General features: G+C 43.9%; 1 long non-coding RNA gene across 1 annotated transcript; it reads right to left on the reverse strand.

Moving 5' to 3' along the window:
- Positions 1-14,102: 14,102 nt before the first annotated feature.
- LOC143840764 (uncharacterized) lies at positions 14,103-25,821 on the reverse strand. The gene is made up of 3 exons (XR_013232391.1): positions 25,682-25,821; positions 17,338-17,396; positions 14,103-14,232 (listed from the first exon to the last, which is right to left on the reverse strand). It is a non-coding gene; the product is annotated as an uncharacterized LOC143840764 (long non-coding RNA).
- Between the last annotated feature and the right edge of the window lie 208 nt (positions 25,822-26,029).

Below are 26,029 nucleotides of genomic sequence, written 5' to 3' on the forward strand. Positions count from 1 at the left end.
TAACTCCGTCCTGCTTCAGAGCTAGAAGTGGGTTTTAGTTGCTCTCCCATTATGCTTTGCAAGGCTTGACCTGGCTTTTCTCTCTCTGGTGCCAGGGTCTGTGCAGGAGTGTCAGGAAGGGTTGACACGGGTGTGCCAGCCCACGTAACAAGGCAGCATCTTCTGCTGAATTGGATGGCCCAGCGCACACATGGACTGATGGGGAGGCAGTGCTCTTGTCCTCTGACAGAAGGAGGAATGGGGATGGCATTGTCACATGTGAGCCTGGGCCAACTGAGAGAGCAAGGAAGGATGGATCCTCCAGCTGGCCAACCTGACATGAGTCTTTCGCCTGCTCTTTCCACGGCCACTTTACTTCCTTGCCCACAGGCCAGATAACAGACCTGGAAAGGCTTGTTCCAGACCTTGGGCAGTAGGTTTGACATCCCCTAGGTATCATCATAATAGCCAACTCCAAGTTACAGACCATAAAGGTTGCACATACATATTAGAACACTCGAGGCTCTGCTACTTTATGCCAATTGTTGTACCTTGGTTACTTAGAATCATAGGGCTTGGTCCCCATTATTATTGACTTAATGCTGCTGGGGAATTACTTCTTTTGGTTGCGACTGGTACGATAGACTTGGCCCAAAGTGACAGCATACCTTTCAACATTACATTTTTCAAATCGTTGAATTCCTGCCTTTCCCATCTCGAAGACTGAATCATTTTCAAACAATGATCTTAAAAGCTTAGCTCAGAGAAAAGGGACTTCTGCCTGCTAGCACCCATTGAGACTAATCAGTGGATTGTTCTGTGTCAAGCAGTCTAACGAAGGAATGGACACCCAGCAGAGCTGTACCTGTGTGTGTGCATTAAGTGCCATCAAGGCACTTCCAACCTATGGTGACCCTATGAATGAATGACATCCAAATGCCCCATTGCAAGCAGCCCAAAGCAGAGCTGCAGGTAATTAAAAATAAACGTTTTTAAATTCCAGAGATGGATACGTCAGATGCCCATATCTCTTTTCCGATCAGAGCGTGTGAGTCAAATATGCTTGGCAGCCCCATTTTAGGCCATACAAGAAACCACCAAACCTTGAGCTGACCTTGAGGACCCATGATATTCTTCTTCATTCCTAATCTTTATTTTCATCTGTGTAATACCATTAGAATTCTAAATTAAAAAAACAAAACAAAAATCCATCCATCCTCCTGGCTCTCTCACCTAAGTGAAACGAATCTGGAAAATGTCTTATGAACTTCTCACTACCCAGAGCCACTGAGCAGAATAGCCTATATCCTACCACTCCACCAGCAAACTTGGAAACTATACTCCAACTTAAGCAGCTCTTCCTCTGATGAAAGAGCCACTGAAGGCAGAGAAAGAAACTGCCTCCGGCCTAAGATATGATACTGCCCAATATTATGAAGCAAATGTTCAAAAAAAGTCTATCATCTTTTCCCCATTATAGATACCAAGTGAAATTGTTTCTGTATATAGAATCATAGAATCATAGAGTTGGAAGGGGCCATACAGGCCATCTAGTCCAACCCCCTGCTCAACGCAGGATTAGCCCTAAGCATCCTAAAGCATCCAAGAAAAGTGTGTATCCAACCTTTGCTTGAAGACTTCCAGTGAGGGGGAGCTCACCACCTCCTTAGGCAGCCTATTCCACTGCTGAACTACTCTGACTGTGAAAAACTTTTTCCTGATATCTAGCCTATATCGTTGTACTTGAAGTTTAAACCCATTACTGTGTGTCCTCTCCTCTGCAGCCAGCAGAAACAGCATCCTGCCCTCCTCCAAGTGACAACCTTTCAAATACTTAAAGAGGGCTATCATGTCCCCTCTCAACCTCCTTTTCTCCAGGCTGAACATTCCCAAGTCCCTCAACCTATCTTCATAGGGCTTGGTCCCTTGGCCCCAGATCATCTTCGTCGCTCTCCTCTGTACCCTTTCAATTTTATCGACATCCTTCTTGAAGTGAGGCCTCCAGAACTGCACACAGTACTCCAGGTGTGGTCTGACCAGTGCCGTATACAATGGGACTATGACATCTTGTGATTTTGATGTGATGCCTCTGTTGATACAGCCCAAAATGGCATTTGCCTTTTTTACCGCTGCATCACACTGCCTGCTCATGTTTAGTTTACAATCCACAAGCAGCTTGGTGTAGTGGTTAGGAGTGCGGACTTCTAATCTGGCAAGCTGGGTTCGATTCTGCACTCCCCCACAAGCAGGCTCACCACAGCTCTGATAAAGCTGTTCTGACCGAGCAGTAATATCAGGGCTGTAAGGGAATGGAACTGTAAGCTGCTTTGAGACTCCTTCAGGTAGAGAAAAGTGGCATATAAGAACCAATTCTTCTTCTTCTAATATGTTTGATTATAGCACTTGTCCTTCTAGCAGGGTTACCAGGTCTGTCCTGGCTACCAACAGAGGATGGAAGGTAGGGTTACCAGTACCAAGTAGGGAAACTTCTGAAGATTTTAGAATGGAGCCAAGGGAAGGCAGGGACCTCCATGAGGGTACAATGCTGTACAGACCAGCATTCATTTTCTCTAGGGAAACTGATTTTATTTTTATTTAGGAATTTATTTCCCGCACCTTTACCTGAACTTTCCAGGTTGGATCACAACAATATTGAATAAAATATAACTCTGATCCTCCCTCCCTGATCTCTGTAATCTGTAGATGAACTGTAATTCCAGGGGATCTCGATATCTGTTATAGTTTGTAGTACGTGTAGAAGATTGAAAAGCAGTGCATTGCAAGTAGCATGAGGAGCTGAGTTCAAAGGAGACATGAGCTAAAATTCAATGAAATACATGGGGTTATACATACAGGGTAAATGAATTCATGTTGCTAGGATTTATAGAGCCATGATTGTAGGGAGAATGATATAGGCAAGAATGGAAAGGAAGGAGCACAGACCAGCAGCACTGACAACCTGGACTTTTATGGTATGAGTCATACCCGTATCCTACCCTTCCTCTAGGCTTCCTCAGTGCATGGCTAGAAGATGGTGGTGGTGAAAAGTGTTGGCAAGTCACAGCTGACTTGCAGTGACCCTGTAGGATTTTCAAGGCAAGAGATGTTCAGAGGTTGTTGGCCATTGCACAACAATGGTATTTCGTTGAGGTCTCCCATCCAGTTATTAGCCAGGACTGACCCTGTTTTGCTTCTGAGCTCTCATGAGATTGGCCTAGCCTGGACTATCCAGGTCAGTTTTGAAGATGTAATTGCTTACTGGCCTGTTGTCCTGACCTGGATAGGAAGGAAGGAAGGAAGGAAGGAAGGAAGGAAGGAAGGAAGGAAGGAAGGAAGGAAGGAAGGAAGGAAGGAAGGAAGGAAGGAAGGAAGGAAGGAAGGAAGGAAGGAAAGCTCAGCCAAGGTTGATCCTGTCAGATCTCAGAAGCTAAGCAGGGCCAACCATGGCTAGTATTCAGAGGGGAAATTTCCAAGGATTTGGATGGAGCTTCTCTAAGGGACACTAGGGAAAATATAATAAGCTTCTACCCCAGGAATGAACTTGCGTATGCCAGGACGGTAACATTGAGAACACCGAGCATGTAATTTTTGATTGCTGTATTTATAAACAATTGTGTCAGGAATTACTGTATTCCATCTTTACTGACTAAGGGGCTACTTGAAGACAAGGCAAATTAAAGGAACTCCTTTCAGATAAAAATAAGAATTTATCCCATATTATTGCCAAATATGCAAGACTAGCAATTAAATGTATAAGTGCCTGGCTAAATATGTATAAGGGTTAGGACGGATTTATTGAATACATGAAGTATTTTGGAACTTTTAATCAATTTTACATAGTGTTTTACTGCTTTATTTTGTACTGGTCGTTGACCAAAATAAATGTATCTATTGACATGGAAGCAGGCAATGGCAAAGCACCTCCCAACATCCCTTGCCTGGCTGCCAGAGAATCCTCAGATCTACTGGCTACACTACACTAACCATACGGCAAATAAAAAAAATAATATCACCTAGACTAGCATGATCCTGCCAAATTTCAGAAACTAGGCAGGGTTGGTCTGGTTTAGTACTTGGATGGGACATCACCAGTGTTTCCACACCAAGGCAGGCAATGTCAACCCACCTCTTTTTTGTCTTTTGCCTTGATAACCCTATATCAGGAGTGCCCAAACTGTGGCTCTTCAGATGTCCATGGACTACAACAGCATGTGTTGGGAAGGGATCATGGGAATTATAGTCCATGGACATCTAAAGATCCACAATTCAGCCACATACATGGTTGCAATAAGTCAACTGTGACTTGACAGCACTTTCCACCTGTTATATGCTTCCTTCCTTCCTAATTAATCTTTCTTGCTGAGGCTCATGGCAGCTGACAACTTTTTAAGTAATGACTAGCCCAGAATTATCTAATGAATATCAGTAACTATAAGTAACTCCTTGAACCCAGGAGTCCTTGACGGAGAATCAAGTCTACACTCTTTCCACTAGAGCACTCTGATCTTTCTGTACTTGCACATATCACTTTGACATTACTCATTTGTAAAATAGCAGCACATCGATTGATCTTCACCTCCACTGTAAATGCCAATGGGCTTCCAATTCATAGTGAAATTTGAATGAACAGATCCAAATTGAACCCATTGTGCTGAGATTCCATAGCCTGTATAACATGGCAACCACCAAGCCAGATGTACCCCAGCAACCACAAATGGGGGCTGTACCTGATATTTCTAAGATTATTATGTCTATGTAAACTGTCAGAATCCCCAGGTTTTCTGCCATTATTTTATTCGGTTTCAATGATTTGATCCTGTTGCCTGCTAAGGTGTTGCTTTGACTTATCTCACCCTGATGTAACACAGATGCTTTGGTTTGGCAACCCAAGGCCATTTCCTGCTGTTTTATTTTATGACTCCCTATCCTCCCTTCACATTCCTACCCCTCTCATTTGTTAGTTACCCATAGTGCCCAGACCTGTTGTTCTGGATGGCCAAATGATTATCTCAAAGTTTTGAATCCTTTGAACTGTGCCTGGTTTGAATTCCCAGGGAAGGGGGAAGTGAACCCCTATATTGCTTGTTCTATGATTTGTACCTCAGTTCTGACTATGCCTTCATTGTAGATGTTTTCATTTTTCTGAAATAAATAAACTTTCATTCTATGAGATTCCTTATTTAGAAATCAAAATATGGGTGATTTATTGTAACCCCAGCAAGGGGCTGCCAGGTAAGTGATAAGCAGAGGTGGTTTCCCATCCAAGTACCAACTCTGCTTAGCTTCCAGGATGTAACAAAATCAGTCAATAATATGCCACCTTCTCTACCAGGAGTATATTACATATTTAAAAACAGAAGAGTTTTTCACTGATCTCAGTGAAACATATTCCAAGCACAAATATTCATATCCAATCAAGTCCACAAACAGGACATATCAGATATTGAATGGGGAGAGTCATTCTTGTAGTTTATATAATGCTGTCATTGAAATGAGAGAAAACAAGGGGGTAAATGTTATCCAAGATCTTTGTGATGGAAGAAACGGCGGCCCTGGAATTGACTGGCTTTGATTGTCGCTGGCAATGGGTTAATCAATCTCACATTTGATGGAAACTTACTCAATAGACTTTTCATTTTATCTCCTGGATGCTGAATCGTAAAACTGTATTGCTTTTCTCAGTAACTAAATTTCTGGAGTTTTGGCCACAACTCAAAAGCTACTGGGTACAAGGGGGGAGCACAGGAATCTTATCAGATTGGCACCTCTCTTCCTTTGCTCATTCAGAATATTGTTCAGGTCATTTAATATTGTCCTGGGACTATTGGTTAGTCCTTCTGGCTTTGGGTTCTATGGGAAATATATTTTCATTCATTTTTTTTTCCTTTTTGCCCTTGCCTCTATAATGGACCAGATTGGAGAGTGGTATAGCTTAATATAAATCAAGCAACTTCATGGGTTCATGTGAAAGCATCACCAATTACACCCTTCACTCAGGGGCTTCCCCTTCCCACTTTTCAATCAAACATAGAAAACACTTCCAGGCTGGAGAGAGAAAAGGCTTCAAGCAACGAAACAGTGCAATGAGGGTGGAACAGAATTTGCTGCCCTTTGACCAAATGTTTTACTTTTCACAAAAAAATCAAACAATGCTTCCAGTTTAACATAGGGTGGGATGGATTCAGAAATGCTCTTAAATCTCAGATCCTGTATCAGCATTAGTTGGGAAACATGGTCCTTCTAGAATCTTCATTGGTTAGCCTAGTAAGGTTGTGAGAAGGGAAGGCAGCATGGTATATCCAGATCTAGTCAGATCTCAGAAGCTCAGTAGAGTTGGTACTCGGATGGGAGCCACCAAGGAAGACTGCAGAGGAAGGCAGAGGAAGCCCTGGCTCTGGTTGAGGCCAGTTTCAGTACTCTGAAGCTGAGGATCTTGAGCAGATTATATGTGCTCAAATGTAAGCTTCTCTGAGGGGCACGAGAGAGGAACTGTTCCCCCCTGAAAGCTTATGCCCAAAAAAAACTTGATCTAAAGGTGCTATTGAACTCAGACCTAGCTGTTCAACTGTAGACTAACACAGCTACCCTCTGAAACTATCCAACCACTGCATTCATACCAGCTCTGCTATTAACTTCAGCATTCTTTTCAACCAATGGTAAAACAATAACAGATGACTTGCATCATTTGGGGGATGCAAGGGACAAACATATATAGTAACGGGTCAAAGCAATATTCAGTTTATATACTCCTGAGTACAGCCAATTTCATAAGCCGTAAGACCACAACAAATAGCTCTATTAGACATTATAGACCCAAAGTGACCTCGCTTTCTCTTTGCCACAGCTGAAAGTTCTCCTGAGGTACTTGGAAGACAATGGCTTCCAGGCATTCTTCCAGAGAACTTGAAAGCCAAATACTATTTATTGTAATCTTTGCACTGTGGCACGTGCTTCCAAGAAAGGTCTGAATCCCAGAAGAACATTGTACATATGTGGGTTGACAGCAGCCAGAATGAAAAATGAGGTGGAAGGAGTAGAACCCTATGCAAGAATGTAATTCTGTTGGCATGGCTCAGTTTGGGTCTATTACATCACCAGTTGATGGGATTGTACTTCTCTCCGACCTACACAATTCAACTCACTGAACCCCCCAAATTATGCTCCTGGAAGGGGTGGTCAAAGGACATATGGAAATAGTACAGATGGTAAATAGTGGCTATGAACTTACCCATGGCTATTTTGTAGCCACAGGACAAAGCAGTAAGATGAGAAAAGGCCATTTTTTTCCTCTGCATAGGGATGCCAGTCCCCAAGAAGGACCTTGGGAAACCCTAGATTTACAGTTCACCTCCAAGCAACAGTGATCAGTTCCCCTGGAGAAAATGAGAGCTTTGGAGGGAGGAATCCATAATGTTAGACTTTATTGAGGTCTTTTCCCACTCCAAATCCCACCCACTCCTGGCTCCACCTCCAAAGTCTCCGGGTATTTTCAAAAACAGAGCTAGCAACCCTACTTCTGTGGCAGTGGTGGATGGGGGCCCTGCTGCAGTGGTTGCAAGGACTTCTGGGTGGGGGCTCAGCACCCAGCTTTCCTGGCACATCAGCCAATCTGGCCACCTGGAGGACTTCATGAAGACCAGGCTAGGAGCAGACCTGAGAAGCTTAAGCTTGATTATGGTCTGCTCCTCCCCCTTTTAAATCCTCGCTGCCCAAACCTAGCTACTCAGTGTTAAGTATAGCAGGACCCCTACCTCTCCAACTGGAATACTAGCTTCAACAACCAGTGGAACCCCTTAATAGTCTAGGTTTGGGCCAAAGCCAGACATTGTAAAAGTCTGCCAAGCCTGGTCAGCTTGCTGTTAGCCACAGTTTCAGAATGGCAGCTTCTGCCTGACACATGTATTGTTCTCCTCCTTCTCCTTCATCCCACTGTATTGCTGATTTAGTGGCCTGGCTCAAGTCTCCTTGCCCAGGGGTTCCTAGGCAAACCTCTTTGTCTTACAAATATAACTCATACTTTCCCCCTCTCTTACCCAAATACAAGCAGCTAAACCTATTGAGACATGATAGTTCCCTTTCTTAGACCCATTAACACCTCTGTCTATGCCCATTGATGGCCTACTCCGGACCTGGCCAAGGTATTGCACAGTATCCTCCTCCATGGAAAATTCTTCTTTGGAAGAGAAAAAACTGACCTATTTCAATTGCTACCTATAGAAATTAAAAAGGACACTCCAATTATGGATCCCTAACCTCTTTTGGTTAGGCCCTCAGTCTGCACTCACCATTTGTCCAAGAGGAAATGTGTGGGATATAATCCCATTATAATGTGCTACATCCACACCAATGTGTAAACTAAAATGATAGTTGGAAATCTAAGAAAAGTCTTTACACTTTTTCTAGCATAAGGTACCTTCCTCCAGCTTCAGCATTTTTTTCCACCAAGAAGACAGTCACTTAATTTAGAATAATTTTTCTTCATGGACCCAGGCAGCTGTGCTCTGGACCAGCTGAAGTTCCCAGATCAGGAACAAGAGTTGCATAGAGTGCGTTGCAGTAGCCTAATCTGGAGGTGACGATGTCAGGTGCTGGCAAGTAGGAAACTAGCTGCCTTACCTGGCAGAGGTGGTAGAAGGCCTGGTGGACAGTATTTGCAATGTGGGTACTGTCTGCAGTCACTTTTTGTCCTCACTCTTAATCCTGCCAAATTCTGATTAATCAGAACCCAGATCTTGCAACAGATCTGCAAAATTCCTTTTTTCTGACTCAAAACAGCTTTCACTAAGATTCTGTCTTCTGCACTTGAACCGTTCCAGTTGTCAGTCTCCTCTACCCTTCCTACTTGATCAGGGGGGCAGCCAAGTCCTAGGGCCTGTAAGTGTCTTTAAGTAAAGTTTGTGTGTGGGGGGGGAGAGAAATAGGGGTTGTGTGAAGCTCCATCCAACACTGAAGGAGCAGGAGGCAGGAAAGGGCTTTATTTCCAGCCTCTTGTCCCCTACTCTATAGCCAGAGCAAGCTGGTGGAGGGGGAAGTGATGAAGAAGGAGCATGAAGTGACTTGATCTTTGTTTTCCTGTCCAGCTCTTATGCCAGACTGAGAAGGGGATGGGGTAAATGGAGTCAGCAGTCAGAAGGAAAACAATAGAGGTGTGGCTGGGCTAGAAGGAAGAAGGGGAAAAGAAAACCCAAAAGGCAAACATCTGCACAAGGAAGAATGGGCTTTTGGAGTGCTTTTCTCCAATTAGGTGGATAATATCCACTCTCACATACCTCAGTGAAAAGGTGATATCTTTCTAGAATAGAGCTGGAAAGTTGCAAATGGAATAATGAGCCCGATTGACATCAGACTGGAAATTGAATCTGGTGCAGATTGCGCTTTTAAATTCAAGCTGATAAAGGATAAGAAACCCAGGGCAGATAAGACCCTTGGCTTCCATTGATAATAATGAATACAGGATCATACCCTGGCTCCTGATGGTGGTTGAAGTTGTTAACTGAATCCTTTCAAGGGCTAGGAGTTGCAGTGCCTCACGTGGAGCACACCTATCTAGCCAGATGACCTCCCTCCTATCTGGATCTATCATGAGTGAAGTCAATACTGAGTGAAATCAATATACATTTGTACATTTTCAGTACAGCAATGAAATTGGAAATCATTATAATCCCAAGGTTATGTTAACAAATGTTTGCAGGTAAACTTCCTCTCAAAGTGAGGAAGGGTCTGACTGCTAACATATGAACATATGAATTTCAATTTACAGATGGAAGATTAACATAACAGTTAGGCCAGGGTTTCTGTGTCTCAATTGAGTAGGCCATAGGAAGGTCAAGTCTTCTGCTCTCTCTACTGATCATGCCTACCACAACCCCACTGGGGAAGTTGAAGGGGTGACTGGCATCAAGCTGACATTGTGAGGTCAGTTTCAGCTCAACCAAATGTGATGTCATGTCAGGTGACACTCAAGTATGCATCTGGTGGAGTGAATACCAGATCATTGCTTCTCCATGATGCTGCCATGCCATCAAAGCCCTCCCCTTATCCCAGGTAGGTCTACTGTTTGTTGAAAATGCAACCTTATTAGGCAATGAATATTCCTGAACCATCTAATTCAATCAGCCATCTATAGGAGAAGGCAAAAAAAATACTAAGTGAAGAGATTGACTTTTTTTCCCGATATGTCCTTCATGCTTGTTAATGTAAAGGTGGGAGGGTGAAGCAAGTGCAAAAGTGTCTCTGGGGCAAACTTCCAAAGTCAGCCAACTAATTGTCCCCGACTACTTCCCTAAACTTTTGGTACATTTTAAAATTCACCTGAACTTTATCAATTTTAATTAACTGAATCATCTTGATTAAGAAGGCTTTGTAATTGAATTTTATGTGAGGAATGCAGTAATTGCTGTACACAATCAGCCAAAGCACTTTGTAACCCCCCCCCCCTTATAAAACTTTGTTCCCAACATCCTAAGGAAGTGTGCTGCTTGAATTTAATAAAGATATAATGATACTAAAGTTGCTCACGGCTGCATTGGCCTTCTCACATACTTGTTAGAAGTGAGCGATGCCTTCATTTCATGTTGGATGAAAATCAATGAAGTGGTTACAAAGCAAGTTGCTAATCTACATTTGTTAGCTTGCCCCTTGGTGACTGCAGGAAATCGTAATCACAGAAACCAATGGCTTTTGGCACTGAAACCCTTTGGCACACTGGAATACTGAGGACTAACTTTTCTTGAAAGCAGTTTTTCAGAACCCATTTGTTATTTGATGAGCACACTGCCAGCATTGTGATAAACTGGGAGTGGTTTGAGGGAAGGTTTAAGAACTGCAAGGACCTGAGGGCACAGGCAGTGCACATTGGTGGTGTCTGTGCATGCAGGCAGACTCCACTGCATTGTGGGAGCATTAGAACATAAGAAAAGCCTTGCTGTATTGCACCAGTGTTCTGTCTAATGCAGCAGCCCATCTAGCCCATCACACAGTAGTCAGCCAGTTTTTCTGGACAGGCAATAACAGGGCACAAAGGGCAAGACTGAGACCTCCCTCTGATGTTGCTTCTCAGTTCTGAGATTCAGAGGCTTCATGCTTTTGAATGTGGAGGTTCCCCTCCAGGCTTTCTCAACCAGGTTATTATGAGACCCTGGTGTTTCTTGATGGCCCTGGAAGTGTTTCCTGAATGGGTGGGAGTTAATACATTTTTTTAAATTTTTTTAACAAATTGTTAAACATTTATCAGATGACATGATCATAGAGCCTCTTGTGGCGCAGAGTGGTAAGGCAGCAGACATGCAGTCTGAAAGCTCTCCCCATAGTGTCACCCCAAGGGTCAGACATGACTCTGTGCTTGCACAGGGGATACCTTTACCTTATGATCATATATGGTCATGTTGAACTCCCCACCCTCCCAAAATGGCCAATGATGGGAAGGGAAGGGGCCCCTGGTGGGTGTATAGACAACTATCCTTCCCAATCTTAGTCTGCATGATTGTGCCACTCCTGGGGTTTCTCATATCCTGAAGAATGTTCCAGGGGTTTCTCAATGTCAAAATATTGAGAAAGGCTGTTCCCCTGAGACACCACGGCTAGTAGCCATTGACAGACTTATTATCCATAAATTGATCTAATTCCCTTTTAAAGCTGTTTTTCCCCACTGTGACAATCACTAAACAATCTGGTGTTGAATTCCACATTTTAATCACTCTCAGTAAGAGCAGGGGCATCTAGGAACCAATGAATAATCAATCCTAGTCCCATTTCCAATATTATGTTTCTTGGTCACTAGTATGTGATAATATACTGGAAATAGTTCTGCACTTGATGGTGCCCCCCAACCCCTGTAGTTTCAAATCTCACTTCCAAGGTAGGCCAATTACCATCACCTCACATCTCTTCTGAACACCTGTGTTAGATTATTGCAATGAGTTCTACTCCGCCTTTCAAGAGTGTTCAAAAATGTGGGGTACAAAACACAGGAGGTAGGAAGTCAACCAGAACGGGCTGTGATGAGTCTATTAGACAGTGATTTTCCAGTTACTTCAACTTTCAGTTCGTTTCTGTGCCCCATGTAAGGTGTTGGTTCCTCAAGTCTTCAGCTCTAAATGGCATGGGCCTGAAATGCCTGGATGACCACTATCTCAATGCCCTTGTTTGGGTTCTGAGGCCCTTGTTAAAAGAGTCTACACTGACTGAGATTAAGGCTGTGGTGAAAGCAGGTGGGTAAAAGATGGTGCTGAGTACCAGTAAGAAAATGGACAAAGCAGTACCTTCCATCTTCTCGTTACAGCTTAGAGACCACCCACCACAAGGTAGACTGCACTGGGAAGAAATTTATTTCACGGCTGAGTAAAATTGACAGAGCCGTATCACATGAATGCAGTGCAAAAAGTCAACATTCCATTACCACAGTACATTGGTGACAGTTGAGACAAAACATCTTGTTAAGTTGTTGGGGTCTTGCTTAGAGAAGCCAAGATTGGTTTAATTTCGAATTCCTATTCAAGGAGAGGGGAAAGGCAACAAAAACTGGAACAGATGATATCAAGATTCATTATTTTGTTTGATGGCCCATTAAATAAATTAGCCACCTAACATGTTATTGACTAATGCCTAAATTCCAGCAAAGCATCTTGGCAAGTTATGTTGTGTCACCTCATTCTGGTTCCAATTTCTTTCTTTTATCCCTCAATACATTCCTGTTTGTCTCCGGACATCTGTATGATAAGTAACCTGAAGGAAGACACAGTGAGTTTGGTTTTGTTTCTCCTGTGGTTATTCGGATATTCTACATGGCACAAGCTGTATCGAGAGAGGAAAAACCTGAGCTCCCTCTACAGAAATTGGGAAATGGATATGAACAAGATATCATCCCTGGAGCCTGGAGGGGCTGCTAAGGAGGAGGTTAAAGAATGCCAGGTGGGTCCTTCCCCTGAGAGGTGGTGCTGCGTACTATGACCTCTGCAACAAATTGTTACAACCCACGAGGCAGCCTTTTCAGCCTCCTCTCAGAAATAGTCTTGCTGACGTTAGAGAAATGAACCAAAAGCAACTCCATTTTGTGTGCCTCAAAACTTAAAGTCTTAGCATGTCCTAAATTCATGAACTCTGTCTGAATTCTGCTAATGACATAAGTGGCAATGCTGCTTGCATCCTAAGGAGACATTGCTTTAAGTATGCGGATCCCTGCTTTCAGGTAGATCTAGTGCGGTACTCAGTAAAATAAACAGGTGCCTGGTGATGTCCTGAGCCCAGCCTCAGAGATAAGATAGAAGATTTGTGTCTTCATCTTCTAAAATGAAGATGTAACTGGCAGGCAACTGTTCGTGGTTCATGTCTTTGTTTTAGAAAACATATGTCTTTAAAGATGGAGTCATAATAAACCACAGACTGCTGCCTGTCACTGAATAAATGCTTGTTATCTTTAGGGTTTGGGTGCCTTTGGAACCAAGTGCGGACATGTTCATTAAAGAAATGTAGTTGGTAAATGTAGGAAATGACAATGAAAAGATACTGAATAGGTACTAAATAGCCCACAGGGCAACTGGAGATGAAGAGAAGAAGAAGAGTTGGTTCTTATATGCCGCTTTTCTCTACCTGAAGGAGTCTCAAAGCAGTTTACATTTGCCTTCGCTTTCCTCTCCCCACAACAGCCACCCTGTGAGGTGGGTGAGGCTGAGAGAGCCCTGATACTACTGCTCAGTCAGAACAGCTTTATCAGTGCTGTAGTGAGCCCATGGTCATCCAGCTGGCTGCATGTGGAGGAGGAAAAGTTGGTTTTTATAGCCCACTTTTCTCTACCTGAAAGTGTCTCCATGCACCTAACATTCACCTTCCCTTTCCTCTCCTCACAATAGACACCCTGTGAGGTGGGTGAGGCTGAGAGAGCCCTGATATTCCAGCTTGGTCAGAGCAACTTCATCATTGCTGTGGCAAGCCCAAGGTCACCCAACTGGCTGCATGTGGGGGAGTGCAGAATCAAGCTCCTAACCAAGCTGTTTTAAATCTGTTGCTACCTGCCTTGATCCAGGCAGGGAAGGATAGCATGCAAAAATAAAATAATATGCATGGTGTATAGGGGTGCATTCGGATCTACCCAAACAAAAAATATAGCAAAAAAAAATCCTTATCAGTGTTTTTCAGGTATATTTCAGCAAACAAAATGTATCCAGTTCACCTTGGCCTCTTTTTAGCTGTTTGACTGTTCTTCCTGCAGGATCAGCTGCTTTGAGGAGTCTTTTGAGTTGTTCACTTTAAACCAGGCTATAAAGAAAAGCTTTGCACTGGATCAGCTGCTTTTCAGGCTCTGTTGGACACTCAAGTTTTAACTGGGCTGCTCAGCAGAACTCCAGTGAAGCCTTTCAGGAGAGTCCTTCTCATAGGATCAGTTGGTTTGCAGGCTGTCATTTTCAGGGCAGACCCAGGCACTTTTACTCTAGCCAGGGACTCTGGAATGTATAGATATAATCACAATCAAGAAGAAGATTTAGCTTGTATAATTTGCTATTCACTACCCAAAGGATTCTCAAAGTGACTTATAATCACTACTCCCTTCCTTTCCTCACAACAGACGCTATGTGAGGTTAGTGGTGCTGAGAAAGCTCTAAGAGAACTGCTGTGCAAGAACATCCCTAAGAGAACTGTAACTAGCTCAAGGTCACCCAGCTGGCTACATGTGGAGGAGTGGGGAATCAAACTCAGTTCTCCAGATTAGAGTCCTCCGCCCTTAATCTCTATACTACACTGACTCTCAAGGCAAGAGATAAGAGCAAGTTCAACAAACCAATCACGAGTCAGAGAGTCAAAGATTCAGTCCAAAGGTGAGGGAAACAGGAAAGTCAGGAGTCCAAGGGCCAAAGTATGGAAGCCAGAGCAGGAGACAGGGTCTGGGTTTCTAGCTGGAAAAGCAAGTACAGGCTAAACAGAACCAGGTGCAAAGTAACACTCTGTTTACAGAGGGGTGACAAGCAAAGTTGCTTCCACATCAAGCCTTATTCAGTGTGTTCCTTTTATCTGCCTTATTAGCTGACTAATCCCCAACCCCAATGTTTTGTCTTACTGCTGTTTCCATTGTCCTCCAGGTGCCTATGCTTTCCTACTAGCTTGTCATTCCTGCTCCTGTAACTCTTCTCCAGGAATTAGCACTGATTACTGTTGTGCAATTAAATGGGCACTGCTTCATTTCTTGAGCTGCCAAGTGCTCTCTTTGTCTTCTGCACTCTGCTGATTCAGGAGAAGCCAGCGGTGACTAATGCTCTGATTTCTGTCTCATTTCTTTCATCTCCTGGCAGAATGAGCAGCCTGGCTGGGAAGTGTTCTAGCCTCTTGATACTGGATCTGTTTCTAGACTCAGCTGCTCAGGCAGACATTCCACCAGTGCAGGGCCGAGTTCTCCCATTTCTTCATCCTCAGAGAAGGAGGCAGCTGTCTGGCCCATGACAAAGGCTCTGTTGGGCAGACCAGTTTAAACTGGGCTGCCCAGTACACCCCCAGGTGGACCAGCCGAGATAATTCTCCTCAAAGATTAGCTGCTTTGCAAGCTCTTTGGGGCAATCTAGTTTAAAGGGACCACCCAAAACAGTCCCTGCTGAATTGCCTCTCTCAGAACCTATGCAACTTGCTGTCTTTGTAGGCATGGTTGACACTTGTACTTTAATTGGTGCTTTTAATGCTGATTTTTTAAAATGGTTTTAATGTTTTTTATGCATTACTATGTCTTTGGCTTTTATGTTAGACTAGTAAATAAGCCCGCTGCAGGCTTAATGCAGCGGGCACTAGTGGGGCTGGGGAAGCGCGGTGGGGCGGCTTGGGCTGCGGGGCGTGTCCCGACGGCACGGCCTACCTTGCGTCCCACGGAGCTGTTCTGAGTGCGGGTGGGTCGGCGGATCCCTGAAGGCGACTAATCCAATGGGCGGGGAATGAAGAGGAGACGCGGCCGCGATGCGGCGGGCGGTAGGCATGGGAGCCCCCGGCAGTCGCGTGGAGCGCGGCTAATGGGGGCTCCCTTGGGCGGTGGACTGACGCGGTGAGAGGCGTTTTGCGCCTCTCACCGCATCAGGCCGCCGGCAAAGGAGCAACTGTGAGCCGCGCTGTGCGCGGCTCACAGTTGCTCCTGCAGGAATTGGAGGGAGGCGCTTTGCGCCTGCCGATTGTTCCCTCCAAGAGTCTGTCCGGAGGAAGGGGCCAATCAGCACCTTTCCTCATCACAGACACATCCCGCCTTCCAAGGCCTTACCCTTTTATTTAGGTACTGCGGGCTGTGTTAAGATTTATTTTGGAAACCCCCTTGTGTGTTCTGTGATATAAGGCTCCCCCCCCAAAAAAAATCAATGACATAATATTTTCAAATTTAATTGTTATTCTTTGACCACATTTTGTCAGAGTTTGTATTTTATTTTCCAAAAAGAAGTAAGTTACTGTGGTCTTCGGATAAGACAATTCCAAAAAGAACAGTAGGTCTTTAAATATATTTGTATGTGATACAACAGAATATACATTTATTGAAATTTTGCTCCTAGAAACCTTCTCCTTACTTAAAACTCACTATGAGCAAAAAGGCATTTGGTGCATCTAGCCCTTGGTGTGAAAACTGATCTTTTAGTTATGCTCCTGAAGATTTATTTCATTCGTTATGAGTAACTTTTTGGAAAGGGATTTTGGATACTGTTGAATAAATGACCGGCTATGATATTTCATATGATCTCAAAAGAGTAACTTGGGACAACTTTGGCTGACATTAATCTTTAATAAATGATTTAGTTAACTGCAGAATACTCTACTGGAAACTGGTAATACAGCTTTAATTGATAGCTCTATCTAGAGAGATAATGGCATTCTTAACCAAAGTACCATATTAGAGGACTTGGGAAAACCCTATGAGCTAGGTTTAGATGGGAATGTATGACTGACCCAAGGTCATCTAGTAAGTTTTCAGTAGCAAAGTGGGGACTCAAAGCTGGGTCTCCCAGATCCTAGTCCATCACTTTAACCTCGAGCTAACACGGTCCAGTGGTTAAGATTGTCGGGCTCTAATCTTGGAGAATTGGATTTGATTCCCCACATGCAGCGAGCTGGATGACCTCTGACTATAGTTCACTTACAGCTGTTCTTCTAAAGCAGTTCTCTTAGAGCATTCTCAGTTCCACCTACCTCAAAGGGTGTCTGTTGTGGGGATAGGAAGGTAAAGGTGTTTGTAAGCTGCTTTGGGACTCCTTCAGGTAATGAAAAGTAGCATATTAAAAACCAGCTCTTCTTTTTCTATACCATGCAGACTTTCTGTTTGGGACCATCCCTCTCTTCCACCATACTGATCTTTCATGCTTTCTCTCTCCCATACCCTGAAGACCACAAAATATATGGAGGCATTACATCATTGGTCATGGATCTCCTTAACTTCCAGGATCAGGTTCACAGGTAGAGGCAGAAAGCTAGAGTTGGAAGAGAAAAGAACGATCCATGTTATGAATGTGCTTTGTTCAGGGCTCACAGGATCCAGGTTACTGTATATATTCCAAAATACAATCTAAAAAACAGGAGGATGGAAGAAAAGATACACTCTTGATTCCCTTCCATGTATCTCTAAGGGGGAAAAAAGGTTTGCATTGAAATGGAACATGGTTTTATTACACTACCTTTTCAGGCAAAAGAGTTCCAATCATATATTCTCACAATTAAATTTATTTTGTTTTGTACTCTTGGTCTATCTGAAGCATTCTCTTGACACATTTTCCCCTTTCCACTTTCACTCTTAATTCACTGCCTCTGCAAGAGTTCATTGCAATTCAAGAGTAGCCAGGAGGTAGTGTATTTATTGAATTGTAAATAGGAACTTGACCCTTGAGATTGGTTGTAATGCTGGACACACAGCATTCTCCTCTGTGCCACTGAAATGATATGCCTTAAGAGCATTGACTGAAAAACTCCAGGTCTAGCTGTGTTTTAATACAAAAAGTATACTTAAAAAAAACATTTGCTTCACCTGTGGCTGCAAATGATTTATTGAAATATCAGCCCATTGCCAAATCTATCAGTAAATGCGATCTTGGTAGCTAGAACTACTGATTCTTCTAAGATCCCTTCAGACCGTTTTATGTCCCAGACCGTTTACGCATTGGAGGTTTCATGCCAGGCTGCAGGTTGGAGTTTTAGTCATGGCAGGTTGCCCCACCTCTTCCTGTACCCACATGGGGGAGCATTTGGCCTGGTGTACCTCATCCGCCCCTGATTTGTGTTCTTGCATGGAAGCTGGGGCAATGAAGTTCCCAGTGCATAAACGGTCCCAGTGATAATCTCATTGAAGAATGGATCCATATTAGGAGAATCCAGTTCAGTTGCTTCAATGAGGGAATGTAATAATTGGGTCTTACCTTTAACATTAAACTAGCACTAGAATGGAACTGAACAGTGTGAATACATGATGGGTCACTCTGAAGGGGATTAGAAGAGGAGGGAGGAGAAGAGCAGGTTTTATATACCATACAAAGATATCTCATATACCATACAAAGGTATCTCCTCATAACAGGCACCCTTTGAGGTAGGTGAAGCTGAGAGAGCTCTAAGTATATTATGACTGGCCCAAGGTCACCCAGCTGGCTGCATGTGGCACTGTGCGCTCTCCTGTTGGCAAGGAGGGTCAGAATCCAGGCACGAGTGGCATGCAGGAGCCTTAGTGGTGCTGGTCTTCCATCCCACCCCATTGTGGGTTTGGCACTGCCAAGCAGACAGGTCTAAGCAGTGAGCACAGCAAAGGTCCAACAGAAGGGTTTACTATGGGGGGAAGTTTTAGGAGGTGGCCATAGACAGTGCTCAGATCTCTAGTAGCTGCTGCCACCCTGTGCAGCTTCAGATAGTTGGCAGAGGGTGGGAGCTGGGTGACTCCAGTAAGGAGAACTATGGCTAGCACTCAGATGGGGGTCTCGCAATTCCATTGGCACAGAGCAGAGTAGGATAGGTGGTGAACCATGGTAGCTGAACAAAGTGGTAGGCAGGGCATAGAGGGTGAAGGGCTCTGTGGACAAGTTGGGCTGCTCTGCAGGAAGTCTCCCAGCAACTGTGGCTCAGGACGGGCAGTACAACCTTTCGACACTCAGGGCACACTCTGGCACCTTTGGCGGAACAGAGTGGGGTGGCCAAGACACCAGCTATTACATTCCTTAATTGAAGCAACTGTCATGTTTAGGCAGCTAGAAAGAATTGGAAGAGCACGAGGGTATGGTGAAGCACAGTGGCATGTGGTTGGCCAGTCACCCGGAGCTGCATGGCTTAACTCCTGCAGGCTTTCTGTTCTCGGGGAAACTTGGAGGATGGGGCAGGGGAAAGCCTCTGATTGGCTCCACTGAGGGTTTCTTGACAGCATGCCAGCCACTAAGTGACTCTCTGTGGAGAGCCTCCCCCCCCCCACCCAAAGGCCAATGAGAGGGCCAGCATGTTATTGGAATTACCATTCACGTTTTATGTGGTATGATGATGATGACGGTCAAAAAGGATATAGATATAGAAGATAGATGTAGGTATAGGCATATAGCAATTACTTACCAGAAAGGTCCTATTGTGATGTCACAATTCATAGTAACAAGCAAGGTCAACAGACAGTTTGAAAGTGCTACATTATTTACAGGAATTATATGATTCCTTACTTGAATGGTGCAAGTGTATCACTCAAGGGATAGGGATAGCTTAAGGCTGCAGAATAATTTCTCCTGAGCCTTATTCATCTTTCTGTATTAATTCCAATTTTTGGTAATGCTTACAATTCAAGCCTATCTATACCGGCCTCATTCCGCATACATCACAGCACTCTGAATGATCTCGCTGGCTTTTCCCACCCTCCCGTTGTATACATTTTCTCCTGAATTCCCCTTCCAAATTGCCTCTGCTAGAACATGCAAAATCATTTTAAGACTAAATTCCAGAGCTCACTTTAGAAATTATGTCCCCCTGCCCCACTAGCCCGCAAATTTGCATGATCAATAAAATATGGCATAGATTTCTTAAGTGTGGACAGTGTATGGCTTGGATCAAGCCAGCTTTGTTTTGCTCAGTCTCACCCAATTTCCCTATTCATTACAGCTCCTGCTGCACATGGTTTTGGGGGTAGTCAAAGGGAACCCAAACCTCCCTTTCTCACTGGTCAGGTCCAACCTTGTTATTCTGCAACATAAAACAATGTTATCTGTGCTTCTTTGCCTTGTATCCAAGCATCAGGAGGAAGGCTGACTGTAGAAACTTCCTTCCTCATGACCATTGGTTTCAGTTTAATTTTTATCCTCTATTATACAACAGCTACAGAATAGGTGAGGGTGTTTTTAAAGCCACAACATGCTTCTTTCCTTGTTTCTCCATGCTGTGATTGGACTGGATACAACTAGCTTGGTGTAGTGGTTAGGAGTACGGACTTCTAATCTGGCGAGCCAGGTTTGATTCTGCGCTCCCCCACATGCAGCCAGCCAGCTGGGTGACCTTGGGCTCCCCACGGTGCTGATAAAGCTGTTCTGACTGAGCAGGAATATCAGGGCTCTCTCAGCCTCGCCTCCCTCACAGGGTGTCTGCTGTGGGGAGAGGAAAGGGAAGGTAAGCTGCTTTGAGACTCCTTCAGGTAGAGAAAAAGTGGCATATAAGAACCAACTCTTCTTCTTCATTCAGTCACACTGAATCATCTTAAATTATATCCCCCATCCCATCATGATTTACTCCAAGAACATCCCATAATCTCCTGAATAGCCGCTTTGAGTGACCAAAGGAACCCCCCTCCCCATTTCACCAATGGAAAAGCTGGTTGGATCCAAAACATTCTGCTATCTGAATTTACCAGGGTACATATCAGCTTCAGAGTATGACTTACTATGGGACAGAAGCAATAATCCCAAAAAGGTCTACTCATAATTAAGTCCCACTTTGTTCCAAGAACCTTAAAGGTAAAGGTATTCCCTGTGCAAGCACCGAGTCATGTCTGACCCTTGGGGTGACGCCCTCCAGCGTTTTCTTGGCAGACTCAATATGGGGCAGTTTGTCAGTGCCTTCCCCAATCATTACCGTTTACCCCCCAGCAAGCTGGGTACTCATTTTACCGACCTTGGAAGAATGGAAGGCTGAATCAACCTTGAGCCGCCTGCTGGGATTGAACTCCCAGCCTCATGGGCAGAGCTTTCAGACTGCATTTCTGCTGCCTTACCACTCTGCACCACAAGAGGCTCATTCGAAGAACCTTACGCCCAGTAAAATAACAGCCTAAAGCTACACCTACGCTACCCTACCAGGTACACCCAGAGGGAAACAAGATACTAAGCCCTCAGCCAGTAAGCTCAGTCCTTTGAGTTGGATCCTATGGTTGTGTTCAGTTAACCGTAGAGCAAAAGAGCTTCTTGCATCAAGGAAAGTCACTTTGTGGACAATGTGATGCTACCACTAGTAGGGAAAATCACTCGGATCCTCGTGTCTGCAGGACTCACACCTAAAGCCCGCATCATCAGTCAAATTCGGCATACATAGGCTCATAGCTGCTGCATATGAACGTCTGCTCTTTAGCAAACATCTCGGCCATGTGTTTGGTTGTTGTTTTTGTAGTCCTGTGTAAATGTGTTGTTCTGAGGCACAGATGGAAAAGAATGTTATGGCATGTTAGGCTACCTGAGGAAGACAATATTATGATAAACTAAATATGCTTTTTCAAGGGGATTGCATCCTTTTTGAGTAAAAAATCACCAGGGGGGAAAACAGCCTGTTTTTTCTGCTGTTTTATCATTTAGTCGATGTACAGCTAAAGTCATGAATTCTTCTATCTTCTCACTATGATTTCAAACATTTTATGTTTTCTTGGTTTTGACTGAGCCTAACAAGGAATGCTAATTAAAGAAGCTTTTCACATTATTTGTAAATGCACGTCTGAGTGATGGTTTCACTTGGATGGGAGGAAATGAGATTTGGTATTCCGAATGTTTAGACAGCTGATGCCTTGTGGGTGACAGGTCAGTTCTTATAAAACTACATGCTTGCCAATCAAAAGGGGGCATGTAAAATATAGACGAAACATTATGCCGAGGCAGGGGGAATGACGAAATCTGCTGTCAACTAAAGAGACAAACAATTGAGTGACCTTGGATTTAACATGAAAACAACACCCCAAGTTTAAGCCATTGTAAAGTCCTTGGCAATTATAATGTTTGCATCAGGTTGAGTACCGAAATGAAACTCAGATGACAATATGAACATCTCCAGAAAGGATGTAACATAAATTATTTGCATCAAGGACAAGTAAATCCAAAGGGGTGATTTATCATCTGCAATAACTTGTTTTTTTTATTGGTCTCCTTCTGTAATGTCCACCATGATTTATATTACTTCCAATCTGTCAGATCACCAGTTACTATTACAGGATAGGGTTTAGAATTCTAAATCATCAAGGGAGGAGGGAATGTTATAGCACAATCCCACATGACCCAGATTTTTGTTAAAGCACATGCTATCTGACAATTGTGCCATCATTGACTCTTTTTGTTTCCCAGAGAAATATATTATGGGAAAGGTAGTTTGGGGTTCTCATATGTCTGGAGACATTGGCTAAGAAGCAAAGATGTCCGAAATACCTCTGTTCTTTAATGAGCCTGATATGAATGTGAATCCCTGCAGCTTACAATGAGTGTTCGCTTTGTTACAGTTGAGTTTCTTCTCCACCTTAGAAAAGAATTCTTCCTTTATTATCATCCCACCAAACCCCCTAGTCCCATTTTCCTCTAGAAGTAGCTCATAAGTGGCAGGCAGGTGGATAAGATTAGCCTTGTCAGATCTAGGAAATTAAGCAAGGTCAGCCTTGGTCAGTATTTGGATGGTAGATCATGAAGGAATACCAGGGTTGCTTCAGAGAGACAGGCAATGGCAGAGTGGTTCTGAACATCTCTTGAAAACCCAAAAGCACCATCATAAATCATCTGGGGGAGGGGCTGGATCGGACCACATGAAAGCCAGACCTATCAACCCCCCCTTCCCAAAATCTCTCTCTTTCTCCCCCCCCCCTTTCATTCCTATTCCACTTCAGATTTTGAAAGTGGTTGGAGAATTAGTAATAACATATTATAAACTAGTAAGCAAGCCCGCTGTACGTATAATACAGTGGGCGCTAGCAGGGCAGCATGCGGCCGCCGAGTCGGCAGGCCGCCATGTCTTGCGTGGCGGTGGCCTGACATGGCAGGAGGCGCTTTGCGCCTCCTGACGCGTCAGGCTGCCGGCAAGGGAGCAACTGTGAGCTGCGCTGTGCGGGGCTCACAATTGCTCCCTTGGCGGCAGGGCGGGAATTGGAGAGGCCCCACCAATGGTCTGTCCGGAGGAAGGGGCCAATCGGCACCCTTCCTCATCCCAGACAGAGCCCGCCCTAACTTCTCCCCCCAAGCCCTTACAGCTTTATTTAGTCTGCGGTGCTTGCAGCGCCGTGGGCAGGGTTAGGATTAGTTAAATAATTTAATGGAGAACATTCACTAAGGCCCATTATGCACAGCCACCGAAACAGCGATTTCGGGTCACATGGAAAACGAGGAGGGGGAAGAAGCGAAGCAAACCGCATACGCATGGGACGGGATGCAACGGCGGCAAAACCCAGAGTAACCGATTATGCACGCAGCTACTCTGGTGCCACTTCTGGTTGTGCCCTGGTCACCCGGAAGCTCCGCTTTCTTCCGCGTTTCGCTAACGTGGCTTTTCCGGTGGCCTACACCAAATCTGAGGCCAGTTGCAGCCGGCGCCATGCATTATTGGTGATTTTAGGGGACGCCATTCCACCCCGAATGCGGACCTTCCCCTCCATGCATAATGGGCCTAACATAAGCTTTTTACCCCTGTGATAAAATCTTTTCTATCATCATTATCCTTAGCTGTACAATTACATTTAAGATCTGACTGCAATGCTATAAAAAAAGAACCACACCAGGTGCAAGATGGAAGATTTTGCAGGTAGGTATCAAGTGTGTGACAGAAATTATTTGGGTTGCTCTGAGTTCAATCCCAGGGAGGATTTTTGACCTCAGTTTTAATATTAGCCACCGGTCACAAAAGCTCCTCAGATTATTAACACTGATGATACTTTCTGTTGAATATTTAATATTCACATAACTCATAATGTTCTTATTATTTTTTCAGATTTGAGGAGAAAAAAATCACAAAGGAGAAGAAACGAAGGCCAGCAAAATGGAAGGATTTCCCCCTTTGCCCTTCTCTACTCTTTCCTGATCTATTTGCTATGTATGCACAAGCAGCATACCCAGCATGCATCACCTGTTGATTCAGGAGTCAGGCACTACTAATAGCCTGTCTCAGGATAATTGAGTGCATCAGGGAGAGCATCAACTAAAAGCAATGGATGCAGGGAGCAGGTGGACCAAAAGGCACTCACAGGACACATGTTTGAGGTCCATTGGTCTGAAAAGCCAAGGCCAGTTTCTCCATCCGGAGAAGTGTTTTTCAATTGTCAAGGAGATACCCCTTCAGCATTCAAAATGGTCATGAGGTAAATTTGTCCTGTAATTCTTTAAAGAATGAGAGGACAGTTCCTCTTATAATGGCATCCGGTGGGTCGATGCTAGCATGAAGGTGGTTGCACATGAAGCAATTAAAAAAAAAAAGAAATTGGGATTTCTTTTTTTTTCTGCAGGGATTTTCCTACTCACCTCACAGCTTCTCAAGGTTTCTCTGCACAGCATGTCTCCTCACAGATCACCCAGTTTACATATGTAGGATCCCCAACATTCAACGTTCCTTGTAAACCGCCCTGGGCCATATGGGAGGGTGGTATACAATTCTAAATAAATAAATATAATAATGAAAAAAGAATTGAAAAGATTTATAACATGTTTCATATAAAGAGTACTTAATATGTGTGGTGTTAACTTTAAGAGATAAGCTATAGTCCCTTCAGCGTATTTACCTTGTGGAACCATTTCTTATTTAAGAGATTATCCCATTAGGAATGGTCAAAATACCATATGAAATATAGCCTGTTATGTGTAGTTTAGACAGGAAAGAGCCATTTGTCAAATTTACATTCCTAAGAGACAGGCTCCTGCATGTCCATTGGGTAAGTGTGAGTTGTATTAGAATGTTACTTATTTGAACCCAATTTTTATATTGTTGACCAAGCCAAGCCAGCTTGCCGGGAGGGGCAGTCATATAAATCTGATAAATAAATATGTTATGTTGGGATATTATGAGTCATTGTCTTTGTAATTTGTTTGCACACTGAAGAAGTTTTTGGAAACAAGGAATATACCAGGTTTTTTTGTATTTTACCAGCTGGGTGACCTTGTGCTCACCACAGCACTGATAAAAGTTGTTCTGACCGAGTAGTAATATCAGGGCTCTCTCAGCCTCACCTCCCTCACAGGGTGTCTGTTATGGGGAGAGCAAAAGGATGGCCACTTTGAGACTCCTTATGCTACAGAAAAGTGGCATATAAGAACCAACTCTTCTTCTTCTTCTTCTGTAATATCAGGGCTCTCTCAGCCTCACCTCCCTCACAGGGTGTTTGTTATGGGGAGAGGAAAAGGAAGGTGAATGTAAGCCGCTTTGACTCCTTCGGTTGTGAAAAGTGGCATATAAGAACCAACTCTTCTTCTTCTACCTGCAGGACATTGCAAGCAACTTTTTCTCCAAACAGTTAAAGTTGGACTTTGCTATGGTAACAGAACATTCTCTACTACAAAACAGATAACCTCTAATTGCTCATCTCACCCAAGTTTCAGTTCTGTTCCGTTTTGGTCCTGCAGTTGTGGCCATTTGGTCCTCCAGCTGTTTCTCCCCTTCTTTTATCCACACATCTGCTTAACCCACTGACCATGTAACCTAGACAATTTGGTTGACAGGAATCCCTGTATCCACTGTATCAGAAATAGGTTTGTGACATCATTGACTCTGATTTGTGATGTCTCCCTCTCAGATATAGCATTGTGACATCATCAACAACCACATATAAGTTTAGATTAGCAGCAGGTAGGAGAAAATGAAGCTGAGGTGTCTCAGGGCCAAGAAGAACAGCCATCCAACAACACATACACATTCACAAGTGTTGTGAGAGTGGAA

Source organism: Paroedura picta, chromosome 6 (assembly GCF_049243985.1).
Source record: "Paroedura picta isolate Pp20150507F chromosome 6, Ppicta_v3.0, whole genome shotgun sequence".
NCBI classification, from domain to species: domain Eukaryota; kingdom Metazoa; phylum Chordata; class Lepidosauria; order Squamata; family Gekkonidae; genus Paroedura; species Paroedura picta.